Source organism: Emys orbicularis, chromosome 5 (assembly GCF_028017835.1).
Source record: "Emys orbicularis isolate rEmyOrb1 chromosome 5, rEmyOrb1.hap1, whole genome shotgun sequence".
Classification (NCBI taxonomy): domain Eukaryota; kingdom Metazoa; phylum Chordata; order Testudines; family Emydidae; genus Emys; species Emys orbicularis.
Window position 1 is genome coordinate 65936372 of NC_088687.1, and position 17092 is coordinate 65953463.

General features: G+C 42.5%; 1 protein-coding gene across 2 annotated transcripts in view; it reads left to right on the forward strand.

The window, feature by feature from the left end:
* The window catches only part of RXFP1 (relaxin family peptide receptor 1), an 80008-nt gene that overhangs the window by 14995 nt on the left and 47921 nt on the right, over positions 1-17092 (forward strand). Inside the window, exon 2 of one of the 2 annotated variants that reach the window (XM_065405097.1) lies at positions 13592-13747. The gene's annotated coding sequence lies outside the window, so the exon portion shown is untranslated. Of the gene's footprint in view, positions 1-13591; positions 13748-17092 lie in introns of those variants that run through there. The other variant, XM_065405098.1, reaches the window with a different exon arrangement.

Below are 17092 nucleotides of genomic sequence, written 5' to 3' on the forward strand. Positions count from 1 at the left end.
TCCGGGGAACTACAGGCCAGTCAGCCTCACCTCAGTCCCTGGAAAAATCATGGAGCAGGTCCTCAAGGAATCAATTCTGAAGCTCTTAGAGGAGAGGAAAGTGATCAGAAACAATCAGCATGGATTCAACAAGGGCAAGTCCTGCCTGACTAACCTAATTGCCTTCTATGACGAGATAATTGGCTCTGTGGATGAGGGGAAAGCAGTGGACGTGTTATTCCTTGACTTTAGCAAAGCTTTTGATACAGTCTCCCACAGTATTCTTGCCGGCAAGTTAAAGAAGTATGGGCTGGATGAATCGACTATAAGGTGGATTAAAAAGTCGGGCTCAACGGGTAATGATCAATGGCTCCATGTCTAGTTGGCAGCCGGTATCAAGCGGAGTGTCCCAAGGATCGGTCCTGGGGCTGGTTTTGTTCAATACTTTCATTAATGATCTGGAGGATGGTGTGGACTGCACCCTCAGCAAGTTTGCAGATGACACTAAACTGGGAGGAGTGGTAGATATGCTGGAGGGTAGGGATAGGATACAGAGGGACCTAGACAAATTAGAGGATTGGGCCAAAAGAAATCTGATGAGGTTCAACAAGGACAAGTGCAGAGTCCTGCACTTTGGACGGAAGAATCCCATGCACTGCTACAGACTAGTCACCGAGTGGCTAGGCAGCAGTTCTGCAGAAAAGGACCTAGGGGTTACAGTGGACGAGAAGCTAGATATGAGTCAACAGTGTGCTCTTGTTGCCAAGAAGGCTAACGGCATTTTGGGCTGTATAAGTAGGGGCATTGCCAGCAAATCGAGGGACGTGATCATTCTCCTCTATTCGACATTGGTGCGGTCTCATCTGGAGTACTGTGTCCAGTTTTGGGCACCACACTACAAGAAGGATGTGGAAAAATTGGAAAGAGTCCAGTGGAGGGCAACAAAAATCATTAGGGGGCTGGAGCACATGATTTATGAGGAGAGGCTGAGGGAACTGGGATTGTTTAGTCTGCAGAAGAGGAGAATGAGGGGAGATTTGATAGCTGCTTTCAACTACCTGAAAGGGGGTTCCAGAGAGGATGGATCTAGCATGTTCTCAGTGGTAGCAGATGACAGAACAAGAAGTAATGGTCTCAAGTTGCAGGGGGGGAGGCTTAGGTTGGATATTAGGAAAAACGTTTTCACTAGGAGGGTGGTGAAGCACTGGAATGGGTTACCTAGGGAGGTGGTGGAATCTCCTTCCTTAGAGGTTTTTAAGGTCAGGCTTGACAAAGCCCTGGCTGGGATGATTTAGTTGGGGACTGGTCCTGCTTTGATCAGGGAGTTGGACTAGATGACCTCCTGAGGTCCCTTCCAACCCTGATATTCTATGATTCTAATTGCCTGTCCTGAGCACAAGGATGTCAAAGGAGCAGGGGTAGGCCAGCTGTTTAGAATTAATTCATTTTTCCATAACGAACAAATACCGGGGCGTATTATGTAGATTTGGGAACTGAACCTGGAAGTGTGTGTCAGGGAGGACGAATCTGAAGGAAAAGGGATGAAGCTAAGAAGAGAACCAGCTGAGGTTCCCTATTTATCTCTGGTATTTGTCTGAAGCAATCCAGGCATCATAACGCCACGTTGGCTGAGGGAGGCCCTGTTTTAATCATATTTGCATAGGCAGCAAAAGACAGAGTAAGAGGCAAGAGAACAAAGATGTAGGCAAGAGTATAGTTGCGCAGGGCCATGAATATTTAGTTGAGTATATTAGTCCTTTCTTATGTGAGATGGCATGTGCATTGCAGGCAAGATGTTTGTTCATGTCTGGGATGTCCTATGTATAAATAACAATTCACCTATTTCCCATTTACTTGATGCCAGATGTATAGAAAATATAGCTCCAAAATCCACTGTGGACATTGTGAAGAAATAGTTTTATCCATGCAGGGTGATCACAGCTAAACTGCATCTGACCGGCTGAGCTGATAGTTAAGAGGGCAATCTATATAACATTTACACAATGTTATTGCTCTATACCATTTTATTAACAAAATACGTGGATGAAAAGTGCTAGAGAAAACCAAGCCTTGCTCTGGTATATATTTACCTTCCTCATCAAGTTCAGACATCTTTTCCTCACAGCTAAGGCCTTGAATAACTTTTCCTTCTCTACATTTTTTTCACTCCTTTCTGTTTACGTATCTAGGTTCTTATGTGTCCCTCATTACTATAGTCCCTTAGGTTTTTTTTCTTCCTTTTTCTCTTTTAACTTTCTGTCTACCTGATTTGTGAGTGCACATGCAGGCTTTAGACACACACCTGTTTATATCCACAAAACTTGTGGATACATTTGAGGACACCTTTGAAAATTTGGCCATTTCTGCCAAATATATGTGACACATACAGTCTTGGCCCAACTTTACACATTATGAATCTCAACTATTTGAAAATATTAATCAAAGCCATATTGATGTTCAGGTTGTTAAAGTTAATTTATATGGTTCCCTGATGGTACTACTTTTGCATTATAGGGTGTCCTGGGATTTAACAGTTCAATTTTGGGCCATAGGACTAAGAAGCAAAGGTGAGCTGTTCTATCCTGGATGGGGCTGTGAATGAGAAACAACCTATAAAACAAGAGAGGTACCTTCAAAGCTTGATTATAAATATGAGATTACAAAAATAACTAATTAATTCACAATAAAAATGACTAAAATTAAATGTTTCCCTCTTTCTTGGTTTAACATCAATATGGAACAGTCCTTTGATAGCTATAATAAAGTGAACTAGAGCAGTTAATTTAATAGCATCATGCACCCTCTTGTGCAGAATTGCAAGATTAGGTAAATTAAGACAGGGTTTGGGTTTTCAACCTAAAGATTTGGGTTTTCAACCAAATGAAAATGTTCATGAAAAGTGTTTGATAGCTCACCAGTCGCTTAGGCTCCAGATCCTGCAATTTACTCCATCCGGACAAACTCCAGTTGGCTAGCTGTTCACATATTTTTGCTGGTTGTGGCTTTAGACACTCAGGTGCTGCACATATAGTACCTGACATGTTGCTTGTGTGCTGAATTCTGCACCAATACTGGGGGTTGGTGAGGGCAAGTTGGAGCAGGCTGGAGTACAGCATTCTGAATCTGAGCGCAGAGCATCGGAGAAGGTTAAAGAACAGTGAATTTATCCTCTGAATAAAACACTAATGGGGACAACAAGAAACCAAATATAAGATTATCTGAACATATCTAGGAAACAGGGACTTAACTCAGACTGCTCTTTGAACATTTAAGTAAATTTGGCAGTTATACATTAAGGTGAAATTATCCCATCAGAGCCACATAATGAAGGTCAGCTCCAATAGACTTTCTCTATATGTGCAGAACTTCTCTGACAGCAATGAGTGTTCTGTGCATACAAGAAGAGCAGAACATTGGATTCTCACATCTGTGGGTGTAAAAATGAGAGGAAAATATTGCTCTGATATTCTAATTTTGAAGTAGTTGTGAGTGTAGTCTTGGCTTTTTAAGACAATGTTTAAAGTAAAAGGATTTAGGGGGAAATTTTCAGAATTATCTAAGTGACATTTAATAAGACCTATGCTCTTAGGTATCCAAGTTGCTTTTGAAAATGGGGCTTGGGCTCCTAAATCACATAGGTACTTTTGAAAATTTTACCCCGATCTAGGATAAGATTGAGAACAGGAATGAAATGCCACAAAGAAATAAATGCATGATATCCAGTAAAAGGTGAATACAAAATTTGCTTCTTGTGTTTATGTAACTAGTGCGGCAAAATGATCACGTATTTCAGAAGCAGCAGTACTATCTGAGCAAGCAATGCAACAGAGCTAGTGAAGATTATGCAGAGTATTTCAAATGCTGCAAGGCACCAGTGTTGCATAATTAAACAATATTCTTCATTGGATTAAATATCCTTGTCATGAAATAGCAGAATTGGGTGGTTTGTTTTGAAAGTATAAATTGAAAATTAAATGCACTGACAGCAACTGTAATGTGCACTCTCAAAAAAGAGGTTGATTGTAACAAGGTGGTTGGAGCTTCTTTCTGGTAAAGGAGGAGGAAGTAGGAAATGGAACAGAAGAGGTCTTGCATGAAAATTCTACAAACAGCCAGACTTGGGGGAACATTTAGGCTTTGGTTTGTGCTTTGTTGCAGTTTGATTTACCCATAAAGCCAAATCCAAGGAAACAAATAGATTTAGACTAAATCAATGTATATGTATACTCTGGTTGTAGGAAGGTGGGAACTTTCCAACTTCCACCATCCTTTTTGACAATTTGACTTTTAAAATATATTATTCATATGTATTAAATTTGATCAAAAGCAATATATAATAGTGTAGGCATCTATATTAAAGACCATTTGAAAATTATAGTCTTATTGCTGTAGTTACGATTGATGTGACAATTTCATTATAAGTTTACAGAAACTAAGAATTTTCAGAAAAAAATTCTGAGCTGAAATTTATGCTCCTTGCTTTTGCTAAATGTTTACTTTAAAAAAAAAAAAAAAAAAAGCTTCTAATTTTGCTATGGGCTCAATCCTCAACTAGGACAAAGGCATTTGACATTTAATGAAATTCATTTTCAAAATAACAGTCGTAGGTGATTAAAACTTGCAGATTTAAAAATTTTAGTAAAGCTAATGTTAAAAAAAATCATGTAATACATAGGTTGAGAAAAGAGTGTCTGTACATAGACTCATAGACTCATAGACTTTAAGGTCAGAAGGGACCAATATGGTCATCTAGTCTGACCTCCCGCATGATGCAGGCCACAAAAGCTGACCCACCCACAACAGAATCTTCCAGCCTGCGAGCTGTGCCCTATGCTGCGGAGGAAGGCGAAAAACCTCCAGGGCCTCTGCCAATCTACCCTGGAGGAAAATTCCTTCCCGACCCCAAATATGGCGATCAGCAGTACCCCGAGCATACAGGCAAGATTCTACAGCCGGATCCTCATTTTACCCGCGATGGCACGTTAATGCCTAATTGACTAAAATCACGTTATCCCTTCAAACCATTCCCTCCATAAACTTATCAAGCCTAATCTTGAAGCCAGAAAGGTCTTTCGCCCCCACCGTTTCCCTCGGAAGGCTGTTCCAAAATTTCACCCCTCTGACGGTTAGAAACCTTCTTCTAATTTCAAGCCTAAACTTCCCCACGGCCAGTTTATATCCATTCGTTCTCGTGTCCACATTACTACTGAGCTGAAATAATTCCTCTCCCTCCTTGGTATTAATCCCTTTGATATATTTAAAGAGAGCAATCATATCCCCCCTCAGCCTTCTTTTGGTTAGGCTAAACAAACCGAGCTCCTCGAGTCTCCTTTCATAGGAAAGGTTTTCCATTCCTCGGATCATCCTAGTGGCCCTTCTCTGTACCCGTTCCAGTTTGAGTTCATCCTTTTTAAACATAGGAGACCAGAACTGCACACAGTACTCCAAATGAGGTCTCACCAGCGCCTTGTATAACGGAAGCAGCACCTCCCTGTCCCTACTAGAAATACCTCGCCTGACGCATCCCAAAATCGCATTAGCTTTTTTCACAGCCACGTCACATAGTCATCCTACGATCAACCAGGACTCCGAGGTCCTTCTCCTCCTCTGTCACTTCCAACCTATGCGTCCCTAACTTATAACTAAAATTCTTATTAGTCATCCCTAAATGCATCACCTTACACTTCTCACTATTAAATCTCATCCTATTATTTTTACTCCAATTTACAAGGTCATCCAAGTCTCCCTGCAGAATATCCCTATCCTTCTCCGAATTGGCAATACCTCCCAACTTTGTGTCATCCGCAAACTTTATCAGCCCACTCCTACATTCGGTTCCGAGGTCAGTAACGAATAGATTGAATAAAATCGGACCCAAAACCGAACCTTGAGGAACCCCACTGGTGACCTCCGTCCAACCCGACAGTTCACCTTTCAGTACTACCCGCTGCAGTCTCCCCTTTAACCAGTTTTTTATCCACCTCTGGAATTTAATATCGATCCCCATCTTTTCCAATTTAACCAATAATTCCTCGTGCGGGACAGTATCAAACGCTTTACTAAAATCGAGGTAAATTAGATCCACCGCATTTCCTTTATCTAGAAGGTCTGTTACTTTCTCAAAGAAGGAGATCAAGTTGGTTTGGCACGATCTGCCTTTCGTAAACCCATGTTGTAATTTGTCCCAATTGCCATTCACCTCAAGGTCCTTAACTACTTTTTCCTTCAAAATTTTTTCCAAGACCTTGCATACTACAGAAGTTAAACTAACAGGTCTGTAGTTACCCGGGTCACTTTTTTTCCCCTTCTTAAAAATAGGAACCACATTAGCTATTTTCCAGTCCATCGGTACCACCCCCGAGTTTACAGATTTATTAAAAATTATCGCCAAGGGGCTTGCAATTTCTCGCGCCAGCTCCTTCAATATTCTAGGATGGAGATCATCCGGTCCGCCCGATTTAGTCCCATTTAGCTGGTCAAGTTTGGCTTCCACCTCTGATACTGTAATGTCAATCGCCCCTCCTTTATTCCCCTCTGTCCCGCTCCCTCTATTCCTAAACCCTTCATTAGCCTTATTAAATACTGACGCAAAATATTCATTTAGATATTGTGCCATGCCTAGATTATCCTTAATCTCCACTCCATTTACATGCTTCAGCGGTCCCACTTCCTCTTTCTTTGTTTTCTTCCTATTTATATGGCTATAAAACCTCTTACTATTGGATTTAATTCCCCTCGCGAGGTCCAACTCTACACGGCTTTTGGCCTTTCTCACCGCATCCCTACATGCTCTGACCTCAATAAGGTAGGTTTCCTTACCGATCTGCCCCCTCTTCCATTCTATGTACGCTTTCTGTTTTTTCTTAATCGCCCCTTTGAGACGCCCGCTCATCCAGCTAGGTCTAATTCTCCTGCCTACTAACCGTTTCCCCTTTCTCGGGATACAGGCCTCGGACAGCTCGTGCAACTTCAGCTTGAAATAATCCCAGGCCTCATCTGCCTTTAGCTCTCTAAGTATGTTAGCCCAATCCATTTCCCTAAGTAGTTGCCTTAATTTATAAAAGTTGCCCTTTTTGAAATCGTAAACCTTAGTCACAGTTTTATTTCTGTTAATCCTTCCATTTAGTTTAAACCGAATTAGCTCATGGTCACTCGAGCCAAGGTTGTCCCCTACTATCATTTCCTCAACTAGGTCCTCACTACTCACCAGCACCAAATCTAAAATGGCATCCCCCCTCGTCGGTTCAGCTACTACTTGCTGAAGGAATTCATCTGCTAGCACGTCTAGGAACATCTGAGCCCTATTATTGTTACTAGCATTTGTTCCCCAATCTATGTCTGGGAAGTTAAAGTCCCCCATGATCACACAGCTCTTATTAGTTTTTACTTCCTTAAAAACATTAAATAGTTCTCTGTCCGCATCCAGGCTAGATCCCGGCGGTCTATAGCACACCCCAAGCAGTATCTCAGGGGAGGCTCTAGTAGTTCTTTTACCCAGTGTAATCATTGCCCAGACAGACTCTGTCTTATCCATTCCATCACTTATTATTTCTTTACATTTTAGTTCATTATTCACATACAGTGCCACACCCCCACCTTTACCTTTTTTCCGGTCATTCCTAAACAGCACATACCCTTCGATACCTGTACTCCAGTCATGACTACAGTTCCACCATGTTTCGGTTATTCCTACGATATCAGGTTTCATTTCTTGGACCAGGAGCTCCAGTTCCTCCATTTTGTTACCTAGGCTTCTCGCATTGGTGTATAAACATCTTACCGTATGCTGTCTGTCCTGTCTGGGTATACTGCTTAGATTATTCACAAATACAGAGCTTATTTTTAAAAGTCATATGATACATCCAGTACATAATCAGCAATCACCCAAATTAGGTGAATAAATTTAAGAATACAGTTTGTATATTAGAATTCGAATACTCGGGTACATCTCTCATGAAGAGTTGTACAGAGAGTTGGTTGTGGAAAGCAAAATATATCAATCTCCTAAAATTTCTCTGTGTACAATCTAGTAGGCTTTTCTCCAGAAATATTTCTTTTTTTGAACACCAGTTTGAGAATGAATTGCTATTTCATGCCTGATAATTTGTACAGCTGCATGATGGTAATCAAGCATTAGGCTAAGACTTTCGAATCTAAAACTTGAACTTGTGAAGAGGTTGCTATAAAATTTCATCCTCTGATGCTGTGAGTAAGAGATAAAAGGAGAAAGGAAATGATAGGGAATAAATGCAAGTTACCATAGTAATAACTGAATCCTGAAGCCTTCTTGAAGAAAGTGCCTTTAGTTTTCTGGAATCTCTTTTATCATTTCACCCTGCAATAAGTATGGGTCATTGAGATGAATAACCTCCATAGTAAGTTAGGAGTAACAGGATAATATCCCACTTAGGAAACCATCCAGCAATGTTAAAGATGACCTGCAAAGACAAAAATAAATATGGGGCCAGTGTCCTTTTTATTTTATTTTTTCTTCTTTATGATTTATAAAGGAGGCCTGGTGTGGGGTTGTTTTGTTTTTCATATTAGAAATTCAGGTTTTATCTGCCCTGAAAGACTCTATGGTAACTGAAAAACTAATGCAAAAATTACATCAAAAAACCAGGAGTTTGAAAGTTAAGTAACTGAGTGAGGAGGGGATTTCTAGTCAACTATTCAAAATTCCCTGGATCGGATCCTCAGCTGGTTTAAACTGGCATATGTCCATGGGAGATGGCAAGTGATGCTACATTGATTTATACCTGCTGAGGAGCTGAGCCATTGTTTTTGTTTTGTTCTGTTCACACTTTATGTTAATAGCTAGCTAACATTATGGGAGAAGGTTTGCTAACGATTCAAGCAGCCCTGCCCCTTCAGTTAAGGAACTCAGAGTAAATGTGCGTGGAAGCCCTCACAGTTTTTCCGTCAAACTTAGGGAAACCAAGCTTGACATTGCTGATAGTAAGCAAGTAGAATTGAAGCAAACATAGTAAGCAAGTAGAATTTAATTAAAAAGAAAACAACAAAACTGAATTATGCCTCACAGAGAAACAAAAACAGACACAAGCACATTAAAAAATATTCCTTGCTGGTCACACAGTCTAATTAATATATAAATTGGCCTCTGCAATTGGGGAGAAGGGAGAAATTGGAAAAAAGTCAGGCTTAGGCAACAGTCCTGCAAACAATAAGGCACATATTTGACTTTAAGCAAATGAGTGGTGCTAGTGACTTCATGCATTTATAAGCATTTGCAGGACTGAGGCCTTAGTAATATGGATATGCTATTAGTTTGGCTTAAGGCCCATGTGACTGACATTTTGTATTCCTTTTTTCCACCATGGGGTATTGCTCAATATTACCAATAATTTGGGCAGGGAGTTTGAGTATATTGCTAAATATTACCCAAGCACAACAAAAATATCTGAAACAAGGCTGTAGTTAGTTGCAGATGAAAAGGTTTCTGTTTACATTGGAACATGTAATCAGTGTGTTGGTTGTTTTTCAATGGATAGCATGTCCCAGTGCATTGGAAAACAAGATTTATTCAGGCAATGCTAAACTGAAGACTGTTAAGACATGTGTACAGTAATACTGCCAATTCGAGTTGAACTATACAGACCTGGGAAACCTCTTGAGCTGGTGGAGCTTAAAGTTACTTCTGGTTTAAAATATTTATGAACCTATCTCAGTGTAGATAGTTTTAAATTAACAATAATAAAATATTTTGCCCTTTAGTATTTTCTATCTGAGAATCTCCATGCTTTACAAACATTAATAAAGTTAGCCCTGCCTCACCAGGAGCCATAGCAAGTACTATTATCCACGTTATTATACAGATAGGGAAACAAATTCTGCTAAATGACTAGATATGATCAAAAATTTCTGTCAACATGCTTTTTCAATGGGAAATGGCTATTTGCTTAATGTTTTTTTTGGGGGGGGGGGGTTTTGTGGAAAAAATTGTTTTTCTTTTTTTTTTTTTATCAGCTGAAAAGCGGAACCTGAAAACTTTGTTTCTTGCCAATATTTTGCTCAGCCTATTAGAGCTTTAAACCTCAAACACTTACATTTCAGTTGCCAAACCCTGAATAAAATTCTAAGGAAAACTTTGAAAATTATACACACAAATTTCCATCAAGCTCCATAAGTTACTTTACTGAGGATCACACAGAAAATCTATGGCTTAGCAAGGAATAATTTCCTGGTGCTGTACCCTAACCACCAAATCAACATGCCCCTCTGCTTACAAATATTATTGTCCAATTATCTATCTAACAATAGAATCTCACCCTGATTTTTAACAGATAAAAACAGATTTAAAAATTTTATTAAAGCTAAAGTTAAAATAGTTTGGGAAAAGAGTGTCTGTACATCTGGGTATAGTGCTTATATTATCCACAAATATAAAGTTAGTTTTTAAAAGTCATATGATACATAGAGTACATAATCAGCAATAACCCAAATCTAGGTGAATAGATTTAACAATACAGTTTAGATATTAGAATCCAAATACTCCGGTACATCACTCATGAAAAGTTGTAAGGAGATTTGGTTGTGGAAAGCAAAATATATCAATGAGTGGAGATTGTCCCTTAGTAATTGACAATTAGGTTGGTTGTCCATTTAGAAAATACAATTCATGAGGAAAGTATTTGTTACTTTCCTAAATGCGCTTCTCATCCCTCCTGGTCAGTGATGAGCTGCCAAAATCTTAACTGGTTCCCTCCTCACCCCACAAGGGGGTCGTGGCCTGCCCCTGCCCCCCAGGACTCCTGCCCCATCCAACCCCCCGTGTTCCTTGACACACACCCCCGGGACCCCTGCCCCATTCCCCCCTTCCCTGTCCCCTGACTGCCCCCCGCCACCCCATCCAACCCCTCCTCTCATTCCTGATGGCCCCCCGGGACCCCTGCCCCATCCAACCACCCCTTCTCCCTGTCCCCTGACCGCCCCTGGAACCTCTGCCCCGACTGCCTCCCACCGCCCCATCCAACCCCCCCTCCTTCCTGACTGCACCCCCGAGACCCTTGCCCCCATTCAACCCCCCTGTTCCCCGCCCTCTGACCGCCCCGACCCCTATCCACCCCCCCAAACTCCCCTGCCCCCTTACCGTGCTGCCTGGAGGTGGCTGGTGGCGCTACAGCCGTGCCACTCGGCTGGGGCTGGGCCATGCCGCCACCGCGCAGCGCCTGGAGCACCAGGTCAGGCCGAGCTCGCAGCCCCCACTTCCCGCGAATCAGCTCTTCACGCGGGAAGCCTGGGAGGGCTGAGAAGCAAGCGGCAGCTTCGCGCTCAGGCCCAGGGAGGCGGAGCGGAGGTGAGCTGGGGCGGGGAGCGGTTTCCCTGCGCACCCCCTCCCCCCGGGTTACCTGCTGCGACGAGGGCAGCCCCCCCACTCCAGCTCACCTCCGCTCTGTCTCCGCCTCCCTGGGCCTGAGCGCGAAGCCGCCGCACCGCTTCTCCGCCCTCCCAGGCAAACAGCTGATTTGCGGGAAGCGGGGGGGAGGGGGAGAAGTGGGGCGGAGCGTTCAGGGGAGGAGGCGGAGGCGGAGCGGAGGTGAGCTGGGGCTGAGGGGCAGGGAGCTGGAGCACCCACGGGGTCGGCACCTAAGGTGCCACTTTTGGATAATGTGCTCAGGGGGAGCGGCCACTCCCCGTGTTCCCCCCCCCCAGCTATGCTTCTGGGTCACTTCAACTTACCAGTTGTTAAATTTAGAAGCCCTTTTAGAACCGGTTGTCCCACACAGGACAACCGGCTCTAAAAGGGCTTCTAAATTTAACAACCGGTTCCCACGAACCGGTGAGAACCGGCTCCAGCTCACCACTGCTCCTGGTATTGCCGATGTCCGGTGATGTGTTCTATGTAGATGTCCCTCGACCACCTGATGGCGTTCCTCCAGAGCTCATTTCTCTCCCAGACTAATCAAAGTACCAGATGAAACCCGAGACATACTAGTCTTCTACCTGCTGCTTTCCACCAGGCACTTCCACTTCTGCTCTAGGGATCTACCATTGCTTTGCTCCCAACCTGTCTGGACCTCTCAGAGCAAGCAGCCACCATTCTGTCACTCTCCCTTTGGCTGAGCTTGCCCAACCTTTTTATAATAACCCTATGACCTCTCCCCAGATGGACCCAATAACAGACCAGACCCTCTGATCCCTATTCAGTTAGGACCAGTTGAGAGGGTGATTGACCTGTTGCAGGTGAGACTGAACCTAACTCCTCTTAAAGAGCCAGCTAGCCTCTAACAGTGCCTATCTGCATCTTTAGTTGCCTCAATACCTTTGAAAATCTGGCTCTGTGTGCCCCATTGAAATCAATGGGAGCTTGACTTCAGTGGGCACAGGATCAACCCCTATAATAGAGGACCCTGCCAGTTTGAAGCACCAGGCTATATGTTTGAAATATATATGTAAAGTCAAGAGATGGATCTTTTGCGCCTTCTTTTCCCTGGGAGACTTTCCCTTATCTTTTTAGCTACCACTGAAGTTTCCCTTGTATTTGGTCCTTACAGAACAAAACACCAGAGTGCACACTCACTTTCCATTAACTAAAACTCCTTCTACCACAAGTACTCAGCTAACTAATGAAAAGTGAATCAATTTAGTGCTATTATTTATATACAGGACACAATATTGTTTTTTAACATTATGTAGAATTTCTATGTTCCTCAGTTTTCTGGGTGAGTTTTCCTAGTGATGTTATTGGTTTGCCTGGAACACTTGCATAGTTTCTTTTCCTGATTTTACTTTTGCTATCTGTGGATAACATGGGGAAGATCTGTATTGTTTTTTATTAATATTATTTGTACTTCAGTTTATCTGCTTGATATCATTCTGTCTAATTACATGGAGTTAACTCACAAGGGTCTGTTAGGAAGAGCAATCAGCCACTAAAATAATGGTCAGAGATAAGACATCTCTGGATAAACAACTTGAAGAGAGGTAAAGAATTAATGATTGGGCCATTAATTGGGAAGGTGCTGCATCCAGGCAACACAACTGGTTTGCCAAGGCTGGGGGCCTACGATCCAAAGGGAACTAAACAGTTTACGCCTTTCAAATACTATATTTATATCACCTCTTATTTATCATTTAGCCAAGCCATGTCATTGTCCTGTTCTTTTGATATTTTTGCTCTCTGATCATTTGTCTATAATAATCACTTTTTACCTGGTATAAATTAGATACAACACATGTCTGACTTACATCTTTAATTTATTTCTATTGGGTCAGAAGTTCCAGCACAAATTAATGCTTTCCATATCTACACAGCTCATCTGGTGTATTGCTACAACAAATTAATGTCCAGCACAACAGGAGACTATCCTTTTAGATAAGGGCTCTAGGACACTTTGCTTGTACTCTTTCTAGTGTTTTCAGTATACCCTAGGATGTGGGGGGACGAAATTACTCTGTAATTTTAGTTACCTTGTGACACACAAATATTTCCTCCTCAGTTAACATTGGTGATACAGTATTATAATTAAAAACAAGGCAAACTAATATGTATAGTAATTTGGAGGTTCACATTCAAATGCAACTGAATAATTCAGCTAAGGAGAAAACATATGTGTGAAGAAAGCATATTCTTTGTTTTGTTTTTTATTAGTTATCCATTGTACTTCGGAAAATCAGGATTCTGGACATGAAGTCATATGCCCTCTGGGATATTTCCCTTGTGGCAATATAACAAAGTGTTTGCCTCAACTTCTTCACTGTAATGGTGTGGATGACTGTGGGAACCAGGCTGATGAAGACAACTGTGGTAAGCTAATAAAGACTTTTTTTTTTTAATTCATTTCTAGTACATATACCCTGAGGGCCACTTTTCAGTGAAACATAAATACTGTTCAGGCTAAATAAATAGTCAAAGTTAATGGAACTATAGAAAAATTAAATATACTATAGATGAGAACAACATAGATATTTGCTTAAGATAAATACAGCCAACTCATCACTCATTTGCTAGGAAGAGAAGCAAATCTTTGTTTGTCTATCTTGATGTATTTTCCAGTTTTATCTTCTGATTTGAACTTTTGATACAAAAAGCAAAGATAATTATGAAATAGCTATGATAACACCACAAGATTTATAATAAAGATCAAGTACCTTAAATTCAGCTTAGCCCTACACTATAGACTTACAGTATAAACATCCAGAGGAAAGAACACACACACACACACTCCCACTACATACACAATACATAGCATAAAATTACATTGCAAGCAAGAGAGCCATGCTGACAAAGAGTGTACATGTTCACTTCCTGAATTTACGTTAAACTTATGGACTGAAAAGCATAATTTTACTTTATTTGGACAGCACATAGCATAGTTCTTGAACAGGACTACAGAACTGAAAGATTCATAAGATCCATTCTTCTTTTCTCAAATACATTTACTCAGAATTTGTAGGTCAACGTATATAATTGTAGAGTCAAATCTGGAAGGTTCTTTGGTAATGCATATAGAAACTGTGGGACAGCCTGCATTATTCACATCCTGAGGTTATTAAGGCAAGCTTACCAGGAGCATACAGTGTCCGCTCAGATGTAGTGTGATCAGGATTCAGAGTGCAAAAGCATTGCAGTAATTCATGTAAAATTGTCTCTCTTCCCGCTGCCCTTCTGCATAATCTTCACTTTCTTCCTCAGGAGGACCCTGTGGAGGCAACTGTTTTCCTGGGGTTATAGAATATGGAACAGCCTGCAGGTGCTTAGGAGGCCTGAGGTGGCTGGAGATCACTCAGTTCATTGTAAGACACTCAACTGAGTGATTAGCTGGGTTGCTTTGCCCCGATCTGATTTTCTTGGGTGTGTATTCCTATCCCTAACAGCCAGAAATGATGCTTCTAGGCAAGGTCATTTGGCCCCATCACTGTCTGCCTAACTTTCACTCCATCAGCCAGGGAGCATCCACTCCGCCATGCATGAATGTCACTCTCCTGCATCTCCCACTGCTGTGCATGGCAGTGGAAGCGAAGTCACAGGGCCTAATACTGATCTGGATCATACTGACATAAATCAGGATGAACTCTAGTAACCCACTTCTACAAAGCCCTGGCTGGGATGATTTAGTTGGGGTTGGTCCTGCTTTGAGCAGGGGGTTGGACTAGATGACCTCCTGGGGTCTCTTCCAACCCTAATCTTCTATGATTCTACGATTCCTGGAGTGAAAGAGGGGATACAGAGTGAGAGAGAACAATGGGTGGAGAAACTGCAGGGGGAGGCATTGGCCCTGCAAGGGAGCTAATCCCCAGAGCAGCCAAGACGAGATGCTGCCTGCAGTGAGTGAGAACCCCATAACACAGTGCTATTAGTTTCTTACATACAGGAGGATGAAATTCACTCAAAATTTAAACAAATAAATAAAAAGTCATTTCCAAAAGGCTGAAAATAGAAATATTGTTTGAACATGACATGCCCTGTACCTTCCACCACATGGACTGCAGACTTAAAAATTAATATATGCTCTGAAGAATTCAGTTATGAGAACCAGCATAGCAAAAAAAAAAAATCTTTAAGAAGAACAATATGAATACTGATACAAGATGTTCCCTGCACTGTAGACAAGACAGGTGGTGTGAAGACATTTCACTATTACCAAATGAAATTAATAGGTAGCAGGTTTAAAACAAAAACAAGAAAGTATTTCTTCACGCAATGCACTGTGAACCTCTGGAACTCCTTGCCAGAGGGTGTTGTGAAGGCCAATACTGTAACAGGGTTCAAAAGGGAGTTAGTTAGATTCATGGAAGATAGGTCCATCAATGGCTATTAGCCAGGATGGGCAGGAATGGTGTCCCTAGCCTCTGTTTGCCAGAAGCTGGGATTGGGTGACAGGGCATGGATCAATTGATGATAACCTGTCTGTTCGTTCCCTTTGGGGCACCTCCCATTGGCTACTGTCAAAGGACAGGATACTGGGCTTGATGGATCTTTGGTCTGACCCTGTATGGCCATTCTTATGTTCTTATCATAGAATCATAGAATATTAGGGTTGAAAGAGACCTCAGGAGGTCATCTAGTCCAATCCCCTGCTCAAAGCAGGACCAACACCAACTAAATCATCCCAGCCAGGGCTTTGTCAAGCCGGGCCTTAAAAACCTCTAAGGATGGAGATTCCACCACCTCCCTAGGTAACCCATTCCAGTGCTTCACCACCCTCCTAGTGAAAGTGTTTCCTAATATCCAATCTAAACCTCCCCCACTGCAACTTGAGACCATTGCTCCTTGTTCTGTCATCTGCCACCGCTGAGAACAGCCTAGCCTAGCCTAGCTAGCTCCATCCATCAAACTGACTCGAGAATAATTGGCATCCTGTAGGCACTCTCAGCAGAGAGGCCAACGATTAAATGATTATTGAGTGTGAACTTTTCTTTCACCCTTAGAGGTGAGACACTCAGAGATGAACTTTCAGAGCTAATGCATATTGATGATGAAGTGTAGGGCAACTGTGGGTAGATATAGAAATCCAGAGTTATCAACTTGGCACCTTTCATGAACATTAAATTCACTTTAAAACAATTAAAGAAGCAGCAACATTTCCTGATGGGTCAGAACAAAGGAACATGGGGTATTTTTGTAGAAAATCTGTTCTCCTATTTCATCAAAACAAGTTCCTCACCAGACACTCCAAGCCAGGGGACCAACTGAGACACACAGGGCCGTCCCTAGGGGGATGAGACGCCCGGGACATAGGCGCTGAGTTTCTATCTGCCGGGGGATGCTCCGCCCAGGCCCCGCCCCCCACTCCATCCCTTCCCCAAGGCCCACCCCGCTTTTTCCCATCCCCACCCCGCCTCTTCCCCACCCAGTTCCGCCCCCTCTCCCGAGCACGGTGTGCCCTGACTCCTCCCCCTCCCCCCCAGTGCCTCCGGACGAAATAGCTGATCAGTGGTAGGCACTGGGAGGGAGGGGGAGGTTGTGGGGGGGCTACTCCTCCCCCGTCTACCTGCCTGCCCCGCCTCCCGTCTCACCTCCTTGTCCACCTCCTCACGAAGCGCAGGGTCCCCCAAAGCGCTGGGCCTGGGGCAGTCACCCCGATTGGCTGTATCCTAGGGCATCTCTGGAGACACAGTCTAGCAAAAATCTTTAATTATAGAGGAAAAA